At 43.8% G+C, this 22,320-nt stretch overlaps 1 protein-coding gene across 1 annotated transcript in view; it reads left to right on the plus strand.

The window, feature by feature from the left end:
- Nucleotides 1–691: 691 nt before the first annotated feature.
- Nucleotides 692–22,320, plus strand: part of Arhgap35 (Rho GTPase activating protein 35) — a 106,334-nt gene continuing 84,705 nt past the window's right edge. The window contains exon 1 of the mRNA XM_085692825.2: nucleotides 692–863. The gene's annotated coding sequence lies outside the window, so the exon portion shown is untranslated. The remainder of the gene's footprint in view (nucleotides 864–22,320) is intronic.

Below are 22,320 nucleotides of genomic sequence, written 5' to 3' on the forward strand. Positions count from 1 at the left end.
TGGCTGCTGAGGTCCCGCGCGAGCGGGACAGAGCCCTAGGTACCCGCCCTCAGGAGCCGGGCCATGCCTCTCAGAGCTGGCTTTCTCCAGAAGCCGGCGTGGGGTGGCGTGTGTGGGGAGGGGTGGCGGGCATCTGCGGCTTGGAGCGCGCAACGTCGTGCGCGCCCCTCGCGGGCCCTCCCTTTGGTTGCTTGGCAGGCTGCAGCCGTCTCTGCGCACGCGCACGAAGCCCACCCCGCGCCCTCCTGAGCCGGTTCGCGGTTGTCCTCGCGCTGTGACTCTGGCGCCGCAGCTGCTGGGCAAAGCGGCGTTTTCCTCGGGCGCGCACGCGCACTCGGCGCCCTTCGTGCCCGCGCGTGCTTGTCTTCCCGGGCTACCGTGCGCGGCGCGCGTGTCCCCGTCGGGCCGTTATCCACCGTCCAGTCCCCCGTCCCAACGCCACTGTTACCTCAGACACGCACGCGCACTAGCGAGAGGGTCTTAGGCGCGCGCACGGCCGCGGCGGCCGCAGGAAGGAGGTGTCGCCGCCGCAGCAGCGCCGCAGCCGCCGCCGCCATTGCGCGGGAGGGAGGAGGGAGCGAGCGAGGCTGGTCAGCCCTCCCCCTAGTTCCCGCCCCTCCCCCTTCCCCTCCCCGCCCCCCGCCCCGAGGGAGAGCCGCGGCGCGGCGGGAGGAGGAGGTGGAGGAGGCGGAGGAGGGAGCCCGCGAGGGAGGGTCCGCCCGGCCCCCCGCCGCCGGAGCCGCCGCCGCCGCCGCTACAGCCGCCTCAGGAACGAGTCGCCAGGGGAACATGGCGCCGGGCCCGCCGTCGCTGCGTCCGGGATCGCGGAGGCCGGGGCCGCGCTGAGGGCGCCCCCGAGGCTGGTAAGTGCCGCGGAGCTGGCGGAGGGGAATGTGGGGACGGGCGAGGCGCCGGGCGCCGCCCCGCTGCGGGATCCAAGGGTGGGGGGAAAGGCGGGGACCGCGGGGCCCGGAGCCCGCGAACAATGGAGGAGCCGGAGGGGGAGGGGAGGGAGCGCCCCCCCAGCGCCCCGCGGTCCCCGCGTCCTGGCCGCTGCATGCCCGGGCCCGGCCTGCGCGACTCGCATTGCCCTTCCTATTCGCCACTGTCCCCGCAGCCCTGCAATCCCGGCGTCTGCCTCCACACGCCCCACCACGACCCGATGAGGGATCTCGGTGTCTCTCAGCCTCCACTCGAGATATCCGACTCCCAATTCTGAGCCGTCTCCTTTCCCACTTCCTCCTCCCCCCCACCACTCCCCAGTCATACCCTTCGCTGCCTCCTGGAGTGGGCTGTGCTCCTGGGACGATCTACCTCCTCACTGACCCCTCTGTCTCCTTTCTGGCGCCCACTTTGGACATCTGTGTCCCCCTACCTTATCTGTTTTCTATTAGCATCACTTTTGGGGTGAGGTCACCGTCCTCCTTCTTTGGCCTATCTGCTGTTATTATTCTTCACTTAGAACCTCTTGCATCCCCAGGAGCTGTCCCTTTAGGACCTGTGGTTCCAGCTCCGTGGAGATCCATACTAGACCTCTGTTGGTGGAGGCACTGCTGTCCTCTGGTCTTTTCTTTGGACATAATTCCTCCTCTCACTTGGGCCCAAGTGCTCCACATTTCTGCCCTGGTCGTAACACGGAACCTGCTCTGCTGTGCCTCCTTGGGATGCCCCTAGGCTTCTTCTCTAGCCTCTCTCGGACTCAAATACTCCGTGCTTGCTTGCTTGCTTCCTTCCCTTCTCGGTGCTTGCCTCCCCCCTCCCCCGTTTGCCATTCAGACCCTGTCTTCTTTTCCAGATCCTTCTACCTGCCAACTCTGCCCCTTGCCTTGCTTGCACTCTTCTGCAGCGCCTGGCTTTCATCCTCTTCTCCCCCCCCCCTTTCCTGTACCTCAGGGTGTCTCATTTCTGCCATTTCTGTCTGTCTCATTCCCTTTAGCAGACCTCTGCCCTAACCCTAACTCCATCTTAATTGTGCCCTGCCTCTGCTCCTCTGTTTTGTGTTTCCCCTCTTTCTTACCTTTATTTCAGTGCTCCTCTGCTCTGCTCCATTCATCCCTCTTCCCCCTTAGCCTGTTGTCTCTAGTAAGTTACTCTCCATCTAGGACCTGCTGCCGCGTCTTCTTGCTACTGCTGTGCCTCTGTACCTCAGATGGCTCTGACCCTTAACACTTTTCCCATTCTGCATTTCCTTGGCTTACCTTTTTTTTCCACTGACTTTCCCCCTCGTTCTATTTAGTAGGTGCCCCCTCCCCACAGTTTCTTTTTGAAGCTGTCCATTTGCATATTTTTGACCCATTTTTAATTTTACTATTGCTGTCCCTGTCAAAGTGATCAATCTTTAACACTGATCTAGGTGTTCCACCTTTGGTCCCTCTCAATTCTAAGCCGCACCCCACCCCATTCAGCCTCTCACCGCACTTTTCTTTTTCTCCATTTGCTGTCCCTATTTTGCTTTGCCTCTTACCTCCTTTTAAGCCCTCATTTCCTTAGTTCTAATCTGAAGGTATCTTCTTAATCATTCCTTTCTTATTATTTGTCTCCCCTTTCTTGGAGCCTTTGAGTTCTTGCATAGATGCTTATTTTCTCTTGATGTCCCTTTCCCGTTCCTTTCCTCTTTGGCTTCTTGCCTTCCTCCCTTGTGTCTTTCTGCCTTTTATCCTCATGCTCTATCAGGCTCCCTTTCTAAAACTTATTATCACTCCTGCTTCTTGGGGCTTCTTACCCAACAGGTTCCCCATTGAGGATATTCCCTTTTAGGTCTGTCTCTACCTGTTATGCTTCTCTCAGCATTTGCCAGTGTTTGCTGAGACCAGGTTCTCTAGGCACTGGTCCAAAGAATTGCAGATTCTGTGTGGAGCCCCGAGTGTTTCCAGTTTTATTCCCAAAGTTCTCTTGAGATCTGTTGCAAGAGGTAGAGGTAGATAAGGTTGCAACTCTCTGCATTTTGGGGGCATCTGTCTCCCCATTTCTCTGATTCATACCAAGGTTAGTGATGGTGGGTAGTACTCACCCATTGCCCCGTTTTTCCCCTCTGTGCTCTCTTTGCTCCCTCTCTATTCCTCAGAGCTTTGTGTCCTTGGGAAAGAGGACTAGAGCTGCTTATGGCTCTTTATTCTTCTCACTTTTCTCCTTGCCTCTTTGAGCAGTTGTAGACTCTCAGTTGTACTCTCAACTCTCTTCCACCTCCACACTAGCACCCCTGGGGAGTATTCAGGAGTATGCTTCTTTGTAGTCCCCCTGCTCCAGCTGAAAAGTCATAATCTTGTTTTTACTCCAGGCTAGGGAAATGCCAGTTCTCGAGTTCTGCAGGTCCCAGGGGGTGTTGTGGCCACACTTGGTGTTTACTGCTCTGGCCTTTAGAAGCAGCCTTCTTGCCTTCCCTCCTGGCCTTTGGTTAATGCCTTGATCTTGAGGGTGTGCCTAGACCCAGTGGGTTTCTTTTTCCTTTTTCACCTCTGCCCCCTAGAAGACTCCAGCTTCATGGTCTTCAAAATGGTGGGGGCCTGGGTATGGAAAGCACTTCGTGGTTGTTGTTGAAAGAAAGTGCAAAGTGTCCTAAGATTTTTGCCTTCTGGTGTTGCCGGGACTCCCAGCCACAGGAGCCAGGGGGTGAGTTCTGATATTCCCCAGCCATTATGAGGGAACTGGATGGATAGTGTTGGAGAGGGCTGCAAAAACTGCCTGATGTAAGTAGATTTGGGGTTGATGTCTGTGAGCTGTGTCTCTCCTACCCTGTGTTCCTCAAGTTCCTCAATGATTTTGTGATGGGTTTAGAAAATTCATTCTTTCAACAAAGAGCCATTTGACCACAATCTTTTTTAACTTGAGAGGGAGGACTTTTTGTAGGTTTATTTATTTTATTTCTTAAGTAAATCTAAGTCAAAAGCCTGTTTTTATTGTTTTTGGGTTTTTGTTTTTGTTTTTGTTTTTTAACCTTCCTGTGGCCCAGGGCAGTTGCATATTAAAACAGCTATCCAGCTGTGAAGGCACATTTACTGGAAAGTCTTTCTTTCTTAACTGAGCTATGATCAGACTGTTTATTTCAGCACCTGCTTAGAAATAGTTCTGTGTGAACACATTTGAAATAAAAAACCTTCACTGTCATCTACAGAATTAGACTATTGACTCATCCAGTGTTGGGGCATTTGTGCACAGGAACATGGAGAGGGCTGTACAATAGATCTGTGTGGCTCTTCTACCTTTTTAGAACTGTAAGTTTTCTGGGTCTGGGTCTTTTTATTTTTTTCTTCTCAGTTGTGTACTGCGGTCGAAGTCAGTATCACGCTCTGCTCCTTACTGAGCTACAGGACTTTAAACTCTGACAAGGAGAGTGGGGATTTTGATGCTGTATAGCACTTGGTTCGTTTCCAGTGGTGCGTCTTTGGCCTTGTGTCATAATCTCCTGAATTTATTTTAGAGTTTGTATTCTCCATGTCAGTACAAACATTTAGTTGTCTTTTCATTCTTAATGTGACAGTGACACAATTAAGAATAGGAACAACTGTATGTGCAGCTATAGTGTGTGTTTCCTAACACTGTCAGCCTAAAGCATTCTACATGCTCAAAGCTGGAGTTCACATACAAGGAAGAGGAGAGACAGAAAGAATGAAGAGCTGGTCTTTCTCCTAAACTGAAGACTAATGTTCCAAAGACAGTCAGATTTCTCTCATAGTAGTGGAGATTCCAATCCCGGAATTGACATTTGCTTTCGTGATGGAATTGGGTGCTACAGAAATGTGAGGTGGTAACCTTGGCCTTCTGGAACAGTTCCTGTGCCAGTTGGGGTGGAGTGTGAAGCAAGAGATGACAGCAGACGACTTTTTTCCAATGTACTAGCGTGTCTTCAAGGGCTCTCAACCCTGTCTAAATTTTTAGAACTAGCCTTTCTTAGCCCCTCCTATCTTTAAAACTAACCTTTCTTTGTACTTATGTCTTTTCTCCCTTGCCTATTACCTCCTTATTTAATTGGACCGAAGATGCCTCAGGACAAATAACAAGTCAGAAACTCATTTCTCTTCATACCAGATGGATTGGTATAGGTATCTGGCTCGAACGGTGACTTGGAAAAGGACAGTCTGGGAAGGGTGCAGGTTATACAGATAATGGAGAGCCATAGCCTCATTACTGTATCTATGTGGTCAGTCTTCCAAAGATGATAGAGCAGATCAGGTCATCATAGCTGGAGGTGGGCAGTCTAACTAGATTGCTTTTCAGTCTTTGGTCTGAGGCAATCTCCTGAAGTGTTGGACTTCTTGCAACCCTTTTGTTATCTCCTAGGAATGTTGTCATTTACTACCTACGTGGCAAACTAAATAGTGCTTTTGGTCATTTATTTTATTTTATTTTATTTTATCTTTGAGGCAGGATCTCACATAGCCCAAGCAGGCTTCTATTTGGGTATGTAGCTGATGGTTGATTTCAAGTCAACCTTTTGTCTGTATCTGAAATTCTGGGATTACAGATATGCACTACCACATCTGATATAATTTATTCAGTCTGTGTGACATTTGATCAGTCATTTACTTCACTTATTTACATTTTTCGTCTTTCATAAATCCCAAGATTCATTGCCTGTAGAGGGAAGACATCTAGCAGAAATGTCTTCTTGGGTCCTGGAGTTTGTTGGAACCTAGTTTGAAAATCTGTTTGCAGGTGGGAAAGTGAAAGGCTTGCCTGGGGTGATGTTGTAGGCTTCTGCCATATTAGAAGAACATTGGACACAGGAACAGGGGCCTACCTTCTGTCTAGGCCTTGTCTTAATTAGTACTGGGGAGAGCTTGCTTCTCCACTAGGCTGGACAATACTATCTGAAGTCCAGTCCTCTTGTAGACTCCATTCAGCAAAGAACACACTGTTAGAAGAGCTGGGGCTGGAGCTTGGATTCCCCCCTCCCGCCCTTGTCTTGTTCTAAAACAGAATTGAGAAGGGGCTTTTCCTGGCTTAGAGAAGACTGAACAGACTTACCCGTGTGGATACTTTTTTTTTCCAGTAGAAAATAAACGCTACCACTTTCTTAGTCATTCACATGGATTTTAGTTTATAACATGTTGGGGGGGGGGAGATAGACTTTCTAGTTTGCATTAGCTATATAACTCAGCTTACACCTCTTTTATAAAGTGGTAGGGAATTTCTCAAGCTGAGTCATTGTTGTCCTAGACTCTCATAGCAATGGTCTGAATAGTACTTGAACTGCTAGTATTAAGAACTGCAAACAAATCATTGGTGTTCATCTTCCCAAAAGTTTATTTCTATTTAGCTTTTGATACAGCATTTTATCAAAATTTATCTATTTATCTATTATCTATTCAAGAATTCTTGAAAATAAATGAGTAGTTGTCAATCTGACTTTGATTTATGGGCATCTCTGATATTGAGGCACACCACTGAAATTAATGGAGAACTGGGTACTTTGAGCCATGAAGCATCATTACAGAAATGTAATATTTGTTTTTGCTGGGAATAGCTAACTTGCCTGTATCCTTCAACTTCCCTTATGAAAGGAGTGCTGCTGTGTTATGAACTCTGCAGCAGTTGTGCCATGTGCATTGGTTGTAGTTTCTTAACTAATCTTTGTTTTGCTTGGGCCTTCTCCTGACTTAGAGTATGCCCTCTTCCTGGTCACTGTAGTGGGTTGGTGATTGAAATTTAGCCATTGAGAGAAAGCTTCCCATGTTGTAAAAACATGTTGACAAAGCCAAGCATAGTGGCATACATTATAATCACATTGCTTGAGAAGTGGAGGAAGGAGGATCATGTATGTTCAGGGCAATCCTTAACTAAATGGGTTCAAGGCCATCCTGGACTAAATGGGATCCTGTCTCTAAAACACCCAAAATACCAAACCAACTAGAAAAAATGTTGAGAAAAAATGTTAAGACCCTTTGACTTACTAGCTATGTGATTTGGGCAGGTGGTTTTTCCTTCTTAGAAAGAAAGGATTTTATCAGATGATTTCTACTCTGCATTATTGTCTAGGCAGCTAGACAATGTTGGGAAGTTTGAGCATTTTATTTCTGTTCCAGACTCAAATTCAGGTATCACAAAATTAGGTAAAATTAAGTTAGTCTAACAGAAAGAAGCTATAAATGTTTGGCCAAGTGTTGCCTGCTTAACTCTGTCCCTCTCTCCCTCTCTTCCCTCCCTCCCTCCCTCCCTCCCTCCCTCCCTCCCTCCCTCCCTTCCTTCCTTCCTTCCTTTTTGGTTTTTCGAGACAGAGTTTATCCATGTAACAGCCCTGGCTGTCCTGTAACTCACTCTGTGGACCAGACTGGCCTTGAACTCAGTTGCACCTGCCTCTGCCTCCTGAGTACTGGAATTGGGGGCGCACCACCTCTGCAGGCTTAACTCTGTATTTTCTTAGGAGAAAAAGAGATATTTAAGTACCTTTTGAGTGAGTCTTTTTGGTGCTGGGGAGAACCCCAGAAACATCTGCTCTTGGGCATGTTCTCCACCACTGACATAAAACCAAGATTTTCTTTTGAAAATATTCTTAGCCAGGCAGTGGTGACACATGCCTTTAATCCCAGCACTCAGGAGTCAGAGACAAGCAGATCTCTGAGTTCTAGGCCAACCTGGTCTACAGAGCAAGTTTCAGGACAAACTCCAAAGCTACAGAGAAACCATGTCTCGAAAAACCAAAAAAAGAAAAAAAGAAAAGAAAAAGAAAATATTCTTTAGGTATCTAGAAATGTATAGATAGAATACTGCCATAATTTGCCGATTTGCAATTAAAAATAAAAATTAGGAGGTAGGTGTGTAGCTCAGTGGTCTTTTGGTCTGGGTTCCACTTCTAGTACTGTAGTCAACCAATGTAAAAACATTAAAAGGACATAGAAATGCAGATGTGTGGATATAAAGAACACTACTCTTTGTTTTTTGTTTCATTGCTGATTGTAATTGTCATGTATGTTCATTTATTTGGGTGTGTGTGTACATGTATGGAGGTCAGAGGACAACTTAATGAGAGTGGGAGAGACCTGGGACTCAAACTCATTCAAACTCAGGTTGTCTTATTTGGTGGCAAATAACCTTCATCTGCTGGGGCATTTTGCTAACCTATCTCACTGTAATTATTTTGCAACTTTTCAGTTTCAGTTGGAAAACAGTGTTGGGGTGAGAGTATATTAGGCAGCTGTAGCTAATGCATAGCTTTCCCACGTACAGAAGATTTAAGAATATAGTTTTCCCGAGGACCTAGGTTTATTATTAGTACCCACATGATGGCACATAATATCTGTAACTCAAGTTCTAGGGGTCTGACACCCTCTTCTGGCCTCCTTGGACACCAAATACATACACATGGTGCACAAACATACATGCAGGCAAAACTCTCATACATATAAAATGAAAATTAAGAAAAAAGTGTGTGATTGCACTGAACTTTTTCCTATCTGTGTTTAAAAGAAAGGTCAAAATTATGTAGCCTTTGTAGCCTGTATTAGGCATACATAAGACAAAAGAAAATGATAACTGTTAATTACCACAGGTAATTAAAAAGGGCTCTTTGTTCAGTAACAAATTGTGTACAAATAAAAGTCAGTGCTGCACTAAAACAAGATTATTGGAGTTTTGAAATTTTTGTGATTGACAGAATGGCACACAACAGGAGGACCACCTGGGAGTAGGTGTGGGTCCTTATGCTGGAAAGTGTCCCAAGTTCCTTCACGCTCAGAAATGCTTGTTAAGGTAGCAGAGGAAGCTGGAGACTCTGATGTTGTTGATCACCTTTTTGGTGGCTTGAAATTCTGATGTGTCTTTTTAATGTTGCTGGGCTCTAAGAAATGTCTCCCTCTGATTGGTCAGTTGAATGTAGATAAAACTTTTATGAAAAATGAAAAAGAGAGGCAAGTTTCTGTGTTTTTTTAAAGACAGGGTCTCACTATGACCTGTCTGGTCTGGAGCTTGATAAAACTGGCCTCAAACTCGAGATCTTCCTTCCTGCCCCTGTTCTGCTGAGATTAAAGGTGTGTACCACAATGCCCAACTGATTTTAGTGCCTCTTGAGTGCTGGGATTAGAGGCATGCACCACCACACCCAGATATTGTTTTTTATTATTGACTTTAAAAAAAGCTAGCCACGTTGGTCATATTATATATTTCTCTGTATAAATATGGAAGTAAAATTGTGCTGAAAAACAAGAAATTAAGAAGGGCAAGATCTTTTGGACTCTAGTCCCTCCAGGGCAGTCACTGTTTCTCATAGAGTAATCACATTAATTATTAACAACAGCCACTGCTTACTTGTACCAGAGGCTGCAAAGCACTCCTTCCTTTCCTCACAATCATCCTCCTAAGTGGGGAGTATTTACAGCTTCTAGGTGGGGAACTGGGGCTTTTGAGTGAGGGACTAGTAAGGCTACCTGGCCAACCATCCTGTGTGAAAAGCTGCTTTGGTCTGCTTTTGCCTTTCCAGAATGCTCTACACAAAGTGATCTCCCCTAGATGAAGAAGAGTCAGTTTGGTGGCTGGCAGTTGGAGCATAGTTCTGCTCAGTTCTGCCCTTAGACCCCAAGTGTTTTTGGTTCGAGGAGAAACAGTCTTTGGTCGGTCAGGAAAAGCCATGAAGTTAGTTATATCTTTTTTACACTGGGGGCTTTGGTGGTGGTGGTTGCAGTGAGGAGACAGGGGTCTTGTGTGTGTCATTAGATGGCCTAGGCTTACTTTGAACTGGAGATCCTCCTGCCTCAGCCTCCCAAGTGCTGAAAGTAAAAGAACAGGTTAGCTGACCTCTCTTGACCTATGTCTTCTCTTTTATGGGCCAAAAATATTTTTAAATAGCTAAGTAATTTAAATGAATAACACAGAAAGCCCATAGGGAGGTGGAAGCAGAAGGATCTTGAGTTCAGAGTCATCCTCAGAGAGTTCAGGCTAGCCTGAGCTACAGATCCTGACAAAAAAGATTTACATAGTTTTACTTTATCTAATCTGTTTAATCAATCTATTAAAATAATTTACATAGTTATGAGCTGCTAAGCAGAAAAGAGCAGGCTAGTTCTCTGTAGCTCCTCTGTAGGAGTATAGAAGTTTTATTTATCCTTTTCCCTCCCTGTTCAGCCACTTTTTGGGTGATGAGAAGTTGAGGGTGCCAGTTAAACAAATCGAATGTCCTTCTCCCCAGTATGTGGGCCACTTAGGAAACAAAGGCCTTACAGGTAGCACAGGGAACATACTGTTTCTGTACCCGAAAGTACAGATTTTAGACGACCAGTGGCCTGCTTCTTTCTTCCTGATCTTATCTTAAAGAACTAAGTGTAACTAAACATTTCAATGCAAGAATGCATTGACTGGGTCTAAGATTTTACCTGAAGAAAAACTTTTAGAAAACCGGTTCAAATTCTTGGTTCTCTTGAATAAGGAATGATTTGGTCCAATGTGTAGCTGAGTGGTAGAACACTAATCTATACCCAAATGCCAGTTTCCATCCCCAGGACCACAGGGAAGAAAGAATAATTTGGAAATTATGTTTACCCCATTGTTTTTTTGTTGTATTTATTCAACAGAACACCCATATGCATGACAGTGCATTTTTACTGGCCACTTATTTTTGCTCATGAGGGCTAGTTCTAGAAGAAATTTCAAGTTTGGTGCTGGGCGTGGAAGAATACTTGAAATGCCAGCACTCAGGAGGCTGAGAATCTTGAGTTGAGGCTAGCCTGAACTACATAGCTAGTTTCTGTTTTAAATTTTTTTAAAAAAAATCAAGGCTGGGTGTGGTGTTACATACCTTTGCTCACACTACTGGTGGATGCAGTCAGATTTCTAGGAAATGGAACCCTGTTTCAAAAAACAAAATAAAACCAAAAATAAGTAAACAAAATAAACAAACAAAACAAATAAAAAAAAGGCTTTGGGCAGCTCTGGGATTTTTTTGGTTGTGGTTCCTCCTATTTTGGTCCCAAGACCAGAAAAACCCAGGGCTCAAGACTCATACCTTTTTAGCCTTATTGCGTTATTTACTTCTAGAGCAGCACGTGGCAGATAATCTGAGTATAGTATTTGCTGAATAAAATCCACGAATGCTGGGCATGACAAATGTTCACCTATAATCCAACACATGGCAGAGGATTACAATTTAAAACCAGTGTTTGCTGAATGAGATCATGTCTCCAGAAAAGGTGGGGAAGTAGTCTGGATATTTAGCTCTTAGTAAAGCGTTGGCCTGACGTACACAAAACCCTCAATTCCACTGCCTAAAAATCAAGCATTTGAGTTTATGGCTAGCCTGGGCTACAAGAGACCATGTCATTATTGTGCCATCCACTTTCCCAAAATGTAAAGGTTTTTTTGTTTGTCTTTGTTTTTAAGACAGGGTTTTACTCTGTAGCTTTGGAACCCATCCTGGAATTCACTCTGTAGACCAGGCTGGTCTCCAATTCAAATAGATCTGCCTGTCTCTGCCTCCCAAGTGCTGGCATTAAAGGTGTGTACCACCACTGCCCAACAAAAGGTAGGTTTTTTTTAGGAGAAATCTAGAGAGGATGCAGTCTTGAGTGCCTTGGTTCTTAGAGTATTGGGATTCTTCAAACTGTTTAGGGAGAAATCTTTCTTCTGCTATCTTCATTTGCTTTTTTAACAACCTTGCGATGTGGGGCTGGTTATTTACTTTTATTATGAGTTGTCTGTAAAATGGCCTTAGTACTAACTCTGCCTGCCTAGTCTTTTATCACTGTGGACTAAATGTAGAGTGATGAGAACTCCAGTTGAGAAACTTGAGCTTGTGGAGAGGATAGGCGGCACAGGAATGGTCAGGTAAGCATTTGGTTGCACCCGGGCTGAATTTGCAGGTCTAAGTGGAGCAGACCTGCTGCTGCGCTTATCTCTTGGTCTGTGCAACAGCTGTCTTAGCAGCCCAACTGATAGTCTTTTGTCCCCAGGTCACAGTGACCTGGGGTCTTATCAGCAAGTATCTCCTGTTTGTAGATGTTAACTCTAGGTCACAGGCCAAATATCGGTTGTTAATGTTTGTCAGATGTTTGGAGGCCAGGCCTCAGCCACTTTCCCTCAGCAGAGTCCCTGTCCTTTTCCTCTCACCTAAGGCTAACCCCTTCCTCAGGCAAGACAAATTGTGGGCCTCAAGTACCTCTTGCATAGAACAGAGCAGGCTGCTTCAGTGTCTATAAACAGGGTCAGAGTGCAAATTCAAGTTCTAATGGTGCACTTGGGAAGCTTGGAAGAATGAATACATGGGTCATAGTCCTTGTTCAGCAGCCTTTGTTAGTGCTATGATACCTGGAGTTGCTGCTTAAGTACCAACTGAGAGAGAAGAGTGGTGGTGAGAAAGTTTACCAAACACAACTTCTTTAATTTTGCCAGGGAAAAGGCTTGGGAGAAGAACATGAAATTTCTCAGCTTAGTTTTATTAAAAACTAGGCTCCAGGGACAGAATAGAAATAGTTTTTCCCAAGAAAGTTGGTGGATTTGCATGGACATATGAAGGTATGTTTTTAAGTCTCACTTTGCATAGATGGGAAACTTTGCCACACACCAGCAACAATAATATGTGACTAGGTACTTAGCCAACTTAGATTCATAACAATGTCACCTTATTAATATCAGTAACTAACAGGACGTTTATGGGAGGTCTAGATAGTAAATGAACAGTATTTTTGAATAGTAAGTGTTCACTCAATAGGAATTTTTATTCCCAGAGAGTAAGTATTGCTTGGGTGTCATGTGTAAAGTCATGTGCTTGTTTTCGGAAGTCCAAGGCATCCTGTGTCTTCTTTTAGTCCCCACTACAAGCCGTTGGGGTCATCGGTAAACTCCTTGATAGTTGATTTCCCATGATTAAAATCCCTCAGTGCTTGGGCCTGGAGAGATGGCTCAGTGGTGACGAGCACTTGCTGCTTTTGCTAGGTCCCAAATAACTTAAGTTCCACAAGTTCTGTTGCCCTCTTCCGGCCTCTGCAGGCACTGTATACACATGGTACATATAACAACAAAAAATAAGTCTTAAAAAAACAGAAGAGTCCTTAGGGCTTTTGTGTGATCTGCAGAACCCTTGGCAGTTTGGCCTATCCTTCCCTGCCCTGTCCTACTTTGCCCTCAGCACCTTGTACTCTCCCAACTAGATACCTGCCCTCAGCCAAAGGGAAGCTACTGGGGTTCAAGAACAGTGTGCGTATTCTGCTAGATTCTGGTGAACTGGCTCTTGACTCCAAAGTGCCCCCCCCCCAGTCCTTTTGCTTGGTGAGTTCCCCATTCATCCTCCAGCATCTCAGGGGTCTGTGCTTTGAGACCTCGAATGTCTGGATATTTTTCTGCCTGTTCATGAACTTTAGTGATGGTTCAGCATGTCACTTGTTTTAGTATAGTGACATGTTCATAGAGTTCCATGTCCTGTTCTCTTGCCCTTGTCTCTTGCTGCCCTGTTGCCCTCCTTGGAGACATCCATGTTTACCAGAGGTGTGGATGTGTAACCCTGTTCTTTTATGTGAATAGTACCATGCTGTGGTTTGTGTCAGTATCTTTTTTGTTTAATATCTTGGAAGATTATTTCATATTAACACAGAGGGGTTTTTGTTTGTTTTGCCTACAGCTTTGTGGCATTCCATTAGACAAGTGCATTGCTAGTGTACTCCCAGTTAGTACTTGCTGTAAAGAGAACTTTTATGGCTCATTTGCCATCCAGTAGGAGAACTCTGAGGAGTAAAATAATCTCTTTTTGTTTGTTTCTTTTGAGACAGGATCTCACGTGGCCTAGACTTATATTGAACTATTGAACTATTGCTGTATAGCCAAGGATGATCTTGAATTTCTGATACTCTTGCCTCTACCTCCACCTTGCATACTGAGAGTATAATTGTGGAACACTATATATTCTCAGTATTCAAGTTCTGCACTGTGCTGAGATTTAAATCCAGGGCTTCTTGCATGATAGACAAGCAATCAACTGAACTGTGTTCCCAGTTTCTTTTATGTTCTGTGGACAGAGTCTTATTCTACAGTGCAGTCTTGCCTGGAACTCAAGGTAATCCTGTTCTGTCCTCCTGAGTACTGAGATTACTACTGTAAACTGCATGCCTTCTCCTTTGTTTCTTTCCTTTTCTATTTTTCTTTCTTTCTCCTTTTTTTCTGTTTTTGAGACAGGGTCTCTCTGTATAGCCCTGGCTATCCTAGAACTTACTGTATAGACTAGACTGGCCACGAGCTCACAGAGATCCACCTGCCTCTGCCTCTGCCTTCTGAGTACTGGAATTAAAGACGTGTACATCACATCCAGCCCAGCTCTCCCTTCTGAATGTAGGTTTGTTCATTCCTGTTGTCAGTGTTGTTTAGTAAAGTGCCTGGCATATGAGTGCTTAATTGGCTCCTTTTGTTGTTATTTCCTCATCAGTATACATAGCACCTCTGTATAAGGCTATCCCCTGAGGCCTGAACAAAATATCAAGTATTGTAGCTGGTATACAAGATAGATAATGGAAAGAAACTGGCACTAGCACTACCTGGATGCAAAGACCTGCAGGGAACCTCCAGCTTGCAGCACTTCTGCAGCTGCTATCAACTGCTGCTGGCTTAGAGCTGGTAGTACATGGTTGGAAGGTGTCTGTTGGGGTGGAGGAGACTTCCAAAACCCACCTCCTAATACAGCAGTCAGCACAACATCCCTCTCCCCTAGGATCTCACCGCTAGGGAAAGAAGCCCTTTGAGGTTTCAGCCAGGGAAATTAGATCTTCCAAGTTGTATATATATGACTGTAATAATAACAGACAGCACCAGGCCCTTTCTGCCAGGCACCATGCATGTAACACATACCCTTGTGAACTTGATACTATGTTTGCTCCCATTTCTCTGATGAGGAAGCTGGGGCAGTATGGCTAGGTGTCATAGCTGAAGGGGTCAAAGGAAGGTAAGGACTTGTTTTATTAGTTCAGGATTAAATGTTTGATTTCCACAACAGTCGTGACTCTCCATTGAAGACACTTGGATAAACAATGCATTTTTTTGGTGTGTTTCCTTGATCTATAGCTTAGGTACTTGTTAAAGATTTCCAGAATAACTGTCAGTTTTAACTCTATTTCTCCCCCTCCTCCCGGCTTATTTTTGTTGTGGGGCCTAATTGAACTTATAATGTAGTTTCATTTGTATGTGGGCGTGTATGTGTTTTTAGCCAGCTGTCCTCAAACTTACTTTGGGGCCAAGGCTACATTTGAATTCCTGATCTTCTTTTCTTTACCTGTCAAGTGTTAGGCTTACAAGCATGGATAACTATGCCTGGCTGTAGTTGTGTTATTAGACTTTTGGTTTTGTTTTGTTTTTTGTTTTTTGTTTTTTTTTGCACTTTAATCTCAGCTTAATTTATCAAAGTTCAATTAGAGTCTGTGGCTTATTCATTTTTCTAATGCTTTCTTGAAATGTTTGCTTCTTGGGTTTGGGAGAGAGCTCTAGTATTGCGTGCTGCTGCTCCAATGCTAGTGACTTGGGTTACTCTGGAATATAGGCTATTATGCCTGTTTCATTACACACACACCCTCCAATGCCTGTATTTTCAAGTTTGAATTAGCATCTGTATTTATTTTATGTACCAGGGGATTGAGCTCAGGACCTTGCATAAACTAGGCAATTGCAGTGCCACTAGACTATATCCTCATCCCATTGATTTGTTTGATTGGTTGTTTTTTGTTTAGGGTGTCTGTAAGTTATCCAGTATGACCTTGAATTTACTCAAACAGTCCTTCAACTTGTAGTCTTCCTGCCTTAGCTTCCTAAGTGTCTGGTATGACAGGCCTGTGCTGATAACTTGGGCTTGTTGTGACTTAAGATCTCTAGTAGTGTGTTCTGCATTAACACTTGTCAGTTTTTGCAGTGTAGCTACTGGAAAAAGAAGCCAAGATTTTAGTTTTATTTCATTTTGATTAACTTAACTATCAAAATGACCAAAGAACTAGAGAATGTGGCACATTTATCTGGATGATAATACACCACAAAGGGCAGTCCTCACCTATACTTTGTTGCTTTCTCCTCCTCTCTCCCTTTCTTTCTTCCTTCCCTCTTTTCTTCCAACCCTTCTCTGGAGAAGTGCTTTCTTATGTGTTTGGTTTTGAGATAAAATTTCTTTGGGGAGCTCACGTTGGCCTTGAAATCTGAATCATTCTTCTGCCTCAACCTCTGAGTGCTGGGACTATAGATGTGTGCTATTGTACCCTGCCCTAACAGCTCTTTTAAAAATTAAGGACAGTTTGACCATTTGTACCAGCATTGAAATTATTTCTGCACAGTGGAGATTTTATTTTCTTCTTATGGTGTTGGGTATGGAACCCAGGGACTCCCACATGTTAGGCACGCAATCTGAGCCACACCACAGGGTTTATCCTTGGTCCCAGGAAGTGGGCATTGCCCAAAGCTGTCCCTTTGGGAGGCTGAGTGAGTATATATAGAAGGAGTATGACTAATGCTGGTAAAGTCTCTCTGTACAGCGATTATTACGATGCAGTGGATCGCAGTTCTTTAACAATCAGGCCTCCCTGAAAACCTGGGAACTACATGAGTCATCCTTCCCAGCCTTCCAGAATCCCAGGTAGACTTGTAGCATTTTGTTCTGAAGGCTCTTTGAGGGGTTCTCTAGTCCTTGTGTTGAAGTTTTTAAGAGAGATGAGAAATTTTCTGACTTAGCCTTTTTGGGCAGAACTGAAGAAATAGGAACAGGTCTTTTTTTCTTCTATAGGAGAAGCAGCATGTTAGGTCAAGTTCATTTTGTAGGGGTGTGTGTGTATGTATATATAATGTGAAGACCTCTGTAAAGGTGAGTTCTTGTTCTGTTATATTTCTGAGAACCCCTAGTTCTTACTCCAGGTCATCTGTTTTTGTCACCTATGTTCTGTACTGAAGTGTATTTACCTGTCCAGTAAGCTGTTGAAGTTGGGGGAATGGGGAGGCCTAGAGAGTGACAGTAAAGAATCAAACAGCAGTGTTAACAAGTAAAGAGAGGAATTTTAGGGAGTGTGAAATGGGATATAGGATCTTGTCATTCTGGAGGAGAAAATGGAATTAATGGATAATTGATGAGATAGGAAAGAAATCTTTTTTTGTGGTACTGGGGATAGAGCCCAGGACTTTGATCAAAAGTGACAGGTGCTCTGTCACTTTACCCTACCTCCATAGCCTATAGTTTGATTTTTTTGTCCTAAAGTTAATTTATTATTTATGTATGTATGAATCCGTGTATGTGTTTGTTTGTTTGTTTTGAGACAGGGTCTCATTCTGTAGCTCAGATTGATCTGGAACTCAAGGTTTCCTGCTTTCACTTTCCAAGTACTAGGACTTACAGGTGTGTATCACCATGGAAGGCTTAATTTTTCTTTTGACCATTATACTATGTATTGCTTGAGTCCTGTATGTGCATGTGACATGGTACACTTGTGTGGAGGATCAGAGGACAATTTTCAGGATCTTGTTTTTTCCTTTACTATCCAGATCCTGGAGATTGAACTAAGATTGTCAGGCTTTGTAGGAATCCCTTTACAACTTGAGTCATCTCAATGGTGTGGACAGGGAGAGCTGGACAAGGGACATTCAGTAATACTGTAATATCTGCAGCTTTTCTGAGTATACCTCAGGCTGATCTCAAATGCACAGCAATCATCCTGCCTTTGTTTTTTGAGTGTTTTACATGGATAAACTACTGGGCTTGGATTTTCTGCATGTTCTCTAAAATTATTTCAAACTATACTTAAAAGCCATGACTAGCAAAAGCACCCAGGGAGACATGTATGTAGGTGAAACTTGGATATATTAGCCCCCCCACAAGCCCAGCCTGTTTATATCTCCCTTTAAATTCGGTGTTCCGTTCCTTAGTTTTAACACCATAGCTCCCCAGATATCCTATTCCAGTACTCTTCATATGTCCCCTCCCCCTGTCTAATTGTGTAGCCAAATACGACTTTGAACTCCCCCTACCCCTCTTTTGGTTTTTCTCTGTGTAGCCTTGGCTGTCCTGGAACTCACTCTATAGACCAGGCTGTCTTCACACTCAAGAGATCAACCTGCCTCTGCCTTCTGAGTACTCGGATTAAAAGCATGTGTCACCTCTCACAACCAGCTGACTTTGAACTCTTAATAATCTTTTTGTTTTTAATTTTTATTGATTTTTTTTTTCATGTTTAAGGGGGCGGGACTCATGTACTAAGACACATTTATGGAGGTCAGAGGACAGCTTGCAGGAATTCTCTCCTTCTACCATGTGGGTTCCAGGAATTGAATTTTGGTTAGCAGGCTCAGCAACAAGTGCCTTTACTCACAGTGCAATATTTCCACCCACCCTCATTTTCTTCTTCTTTTCTTTTCTTTCTTTTTTTTTTCTGAGTCAGGGTCTCTATTTTGTAGCTCTGTTTATCCTGGGACTTGCTATGTAGACCAGGATGGCCTCAAACTCACAAAGATCTGCCTGCCTATACCTCCTAGTGCCGTGATTAAAGGTGTGCACTGCTGCCACCCTCCCCCAACCCACGCACACCTTTTTCTTGAGATAGGATCTCATCATGTAGACCTGGTTGGTTGTTTTTGGACTCACTGAGATATGCCTGCTTCTGCCTCCTCACTGTTAGGATTAAAGGCATGAAACATCACATGCAGCTATTCCTGATCATCTTGACTCTACCTCCTGTGTGCTGGGGTTACAGGCATGTCCCACCATGTCCAGCTTTTGGGGTTCTAGCAATTGGTCCTAGGGCCTCATGCATGCTAGACTTTTTACCATCTGAGCTACATCAATAATCTTTCATATGCCTTGTATCTGAGATAGTCTTCCGTAACCTTCTTCCCCAGTCAGACTGAAGGAAACTCAGCAAAGCAATCTAAAAAACAGTTTGAACTAATTTTGTTTACTGTTGATACATAGCCTAGAGATTTTTCCCTCTTCTCTGATGCGCAGACGGAAGTGCCTTGTCTTATATGCTGAGTGCCCTTCAGTACTTGGTCTTCTGTATTCCAATGCTTGCTTGTCTTTTCCACGCTAGAATCTCTGGTCAGGGCCTTTTGTCACTGTATCTGATGGTTGTGTATCACACAACCCAGGAGTCTAGGCATTATCAGTGATCAGGAAATGCTGGTGGCAGAAATGCCTTCTACAAGAAGCAAGATACCTACCCACACCTCAGTTTCCTTCATATCTTGGACATGGGTGGCTGTGGTCTCTATCCATGTGTGCTGTAGTGCCACCAGAGAGGAAAGCTTGGCTCTGTAGAGAGGAGAAATAGTTTTTTTGTAGACTTCCTTGTATTTCAGGTTCCCTGGGGTCCCATTTGAAGAAATGTTTTTAAAACGCTGCTTAGTTATGCAGCATGATCTTTTCTTGTACTACTTGAATCTCCAGCTCACTTTAGTATAAAAGATCATGTGTATGTGTTATTTTAAGCCTCTTCTTTAGTAAACTAGTCAATAATTGTTAATTATCTAAAATGTAGTCAAGTGTAGTGGCACATGCTTAATTGTAGCACTGGAGAGGTTGAAAGAGAAAGTGACTGAATTTGAGGCTAGTCTGAGTAACACAGTAAGTTCCAGGTCTCCTAGAGCTCTATGGTAAGACCCTGACTCCTCCAGTTTTCAAGTTTCATTCTAGGTGGCCTCTAGTTGGACATGACCAAAAATACAGATTTAGAGTAAAGGTGATTAACATGGAGCTCTATGATATTCTTGGGCTGTGTCTCTGGTACAGCAATCTTATGATGCTCTTGGGTTGATCCTGAATTTGGTTTTATTTTCTGCAGAGAGCAAATCTGTAGCTTTCATCAAATTCTCAAAGGAATTCATGACCCAAAAAAGCTTAGAACCATTGATTTAAAGTAATGCTGAGCCCCATGGCCTCATTTTGTTTCTTACTGTACAGTTGAAGTGGAGTGCTATTTTGTTTTTTTTTTCCCTGACATTCATTGGAGAGGTCCTTGATATGAGACAACTTACAAGCTGGGAGCTTGTAAGACAAGAAATGTGTAAGTTGTTCTTTTTGAATGTTTGTTAATATGATTCTGAAACCTTTCTTTCTTCTCTGATAAATACTAATTATGTCTTCATGTCTGAAACAATTTTGCTTTTCAAACTTAGATATTCATTCTTATGTCTTTATGCTGGAGACTATGCTGGGCATCAATGAGCTGAAGTGTGGGTGCACAGAAATGGTAGCTGTTAGTCTCATAGCAAATCTATCATAGGGTGTCATGGGTAAGTCATGAGGAATATAGCTGAGGGATTCATGGAAAGGTGGCCAGTCTGACTTGATGTTTTATGGGACTTTCACTCATTAAGGCTCTGCTATGTTGCAAATCTTGTGAGGATGTAATAGGTTAGGTGCTTGGAGAAATTGCTGAACTGGAGAGGTTCAGTTGGAAACAGGACAGTGATTTTAAAACCCTAGTTATGACATGAGTATTCACAAAGAACTTCATTGGGGTGAGTGTGGGGTGCCCTGTGGTACTGGCTGTCCTTGAGCTTGTAGTCCTGCTTTCGTCTCCGTGTGCTAGAATTTCAACTGTGCACCACCACTCTTGGCTCTTTGTTTCTTGAGGCAGTGTCCCTGGCTGGTTTGAACTTGTATAGAACAGACTGGCCTCAAATTCATTGAAAGCCACCCATCTGTCTCTTCCTCCTGGCCTACTTACCCTTGCCCCCCCCCTTTTTTTTTTGCCCAGGTCCCTACCCTTGGTTTTTAAGTTTTAAAGACAATTTTTAGTCTATAGATTCTGTTTTCTCTTTTCTGTGGACAAGTTTAAGGTTCTCCTTGTTCTGTTCTGTTTTGTTTTTAAGAGGATTTCTCTGTAGATAGACCTGGCTGGCCTAGAACTCAGCCTCCCAGGTGCTGGGATTAAAGGCATGCAGCACACAGTAGGTATTTATTTGATGGTGCTTGCTGAGAAGAGAATGGAGATGATTGGGTTGTGGCACTCCAGGCAGTGTGTTTTATCTGTCCCAGTTAGCATGATGTCAGGTTGTGTTTGGTGGACTTTGGGATCTAAATCCCAGAGCTCCAAATTCAGCTCATTAGCCTTGGCCAGGCCTGTTTTCACTTGTGTGAAATGACAGTATAACTATTACTTGCCTTTCAGGGCTTGGCAGGATATGGGATCCTCTGTGTCACCTATTTTGCTGTAGAGGCTCAGTCAGTAGAGTGCTTGCTATGCATGAACTCCTGAGTTTTATCCCTTGCACTCACTTAAGCCAGTCATGGTAGGAAAGCAGAGACTGGAGAATCCTGGGGCCTCACTGACTAGCCAGTCTAAGTAAATTGGTGGGCTCCAGGTTCAATGAGAAACCCTGTTTCAAGATAAAAGGTGGAGAACAGTTGAGATGGACATTTGTTATTGACCTTTGGCCTTCACACACCCATACGAACATGAACATGTGTACCCAAAAAAATTACTAAGCCACTCAGAAGAAAGAATAATGTACTTAAGAGAATGAGGAAGTAGATATTGTGGTTAGAAACAGTGGTTTAAGTATTTTATATTTGGGCTTTTTTCTTACATAATGTGGTTAGGATGAAGGTTCTTCCTTATTTTATTTTATTTATTTATTTTCTTCTTATTATTTTTTTTTCCCAAGACAGGGTTTCTCTGTGTAGCCTTGGCTGTCCTAGGATGAAGGCTCCTAAAATTTTTTGTGTAAGTGAAAATTTGGATCAGATTAGCTAAACTGGTATCAGGTTGTCTAAGAGATCCTTGACTACTGTAAGATTAAGAATTGGTTAATTTTCGGGGCTGGAGAGCTGGCTCAGCAGTTAAGAGCATCTGTTCTTGCAGAGTACCTCGGTTTGATTCTCAGAAGCTGTCCATAACTCTTTAAGAATTAGCTCATTTGGCTTGTTGGGTGGTGTGGAACTATAGTTTACCTTTCACCCTACAGTTGTGTATTTTAATACAGTGTCACTGAAGAGAGCTTTTCCCAATTAAAAAGACAGAATAAAGCCATAGAAATTTTGAAAAATTTCATATGCTCTTGTTGGATGTGTGGAAATTGAAGGTGGGAGGAGGAGTGGAAAGGAGGAAGTGAAGAACTCTCTGAAGATTTCCCTCACCAACTCCTCCAGTTGGGAATTCCCTCCTTACTTTCCAGCTACACTGAACCACTTGTGTTCTCCTCATTATGCTTCCAGGCTGTGTCAGCTCATGAGATCTGTCTGCTTAGAACATCTCCTTTCCTGTCTTAGAGTTGGCACTAATAGAGGGTTCTGGAAGTTTATTAAGTGAAAAAGAATGTTGCATATGAAGGAACAAAGCACCTGCTTAAGGAATCAAAATGAATGAAAATGCAAAAAGTTAGGTGGTGCTCATTTGAAATCAGGAGAGAGCTTGGAAAGCCTCTCAAAGCTGAAGTATAGTCCTTAGGCAATAG

Source organism: Myodes glareolus, chromosome 1, assembly GCF_982192425.1.
Source record: "Myodes glareolus chromosome 1, mMyoGla1.1, whole genome shotgun sequence".
Taxonomy (NCBI): Eukaryota; Metazoa; Chordata; class Mammalia; order Rodentia; family Cricetidae; genus Myodes; species Myodes glareolus.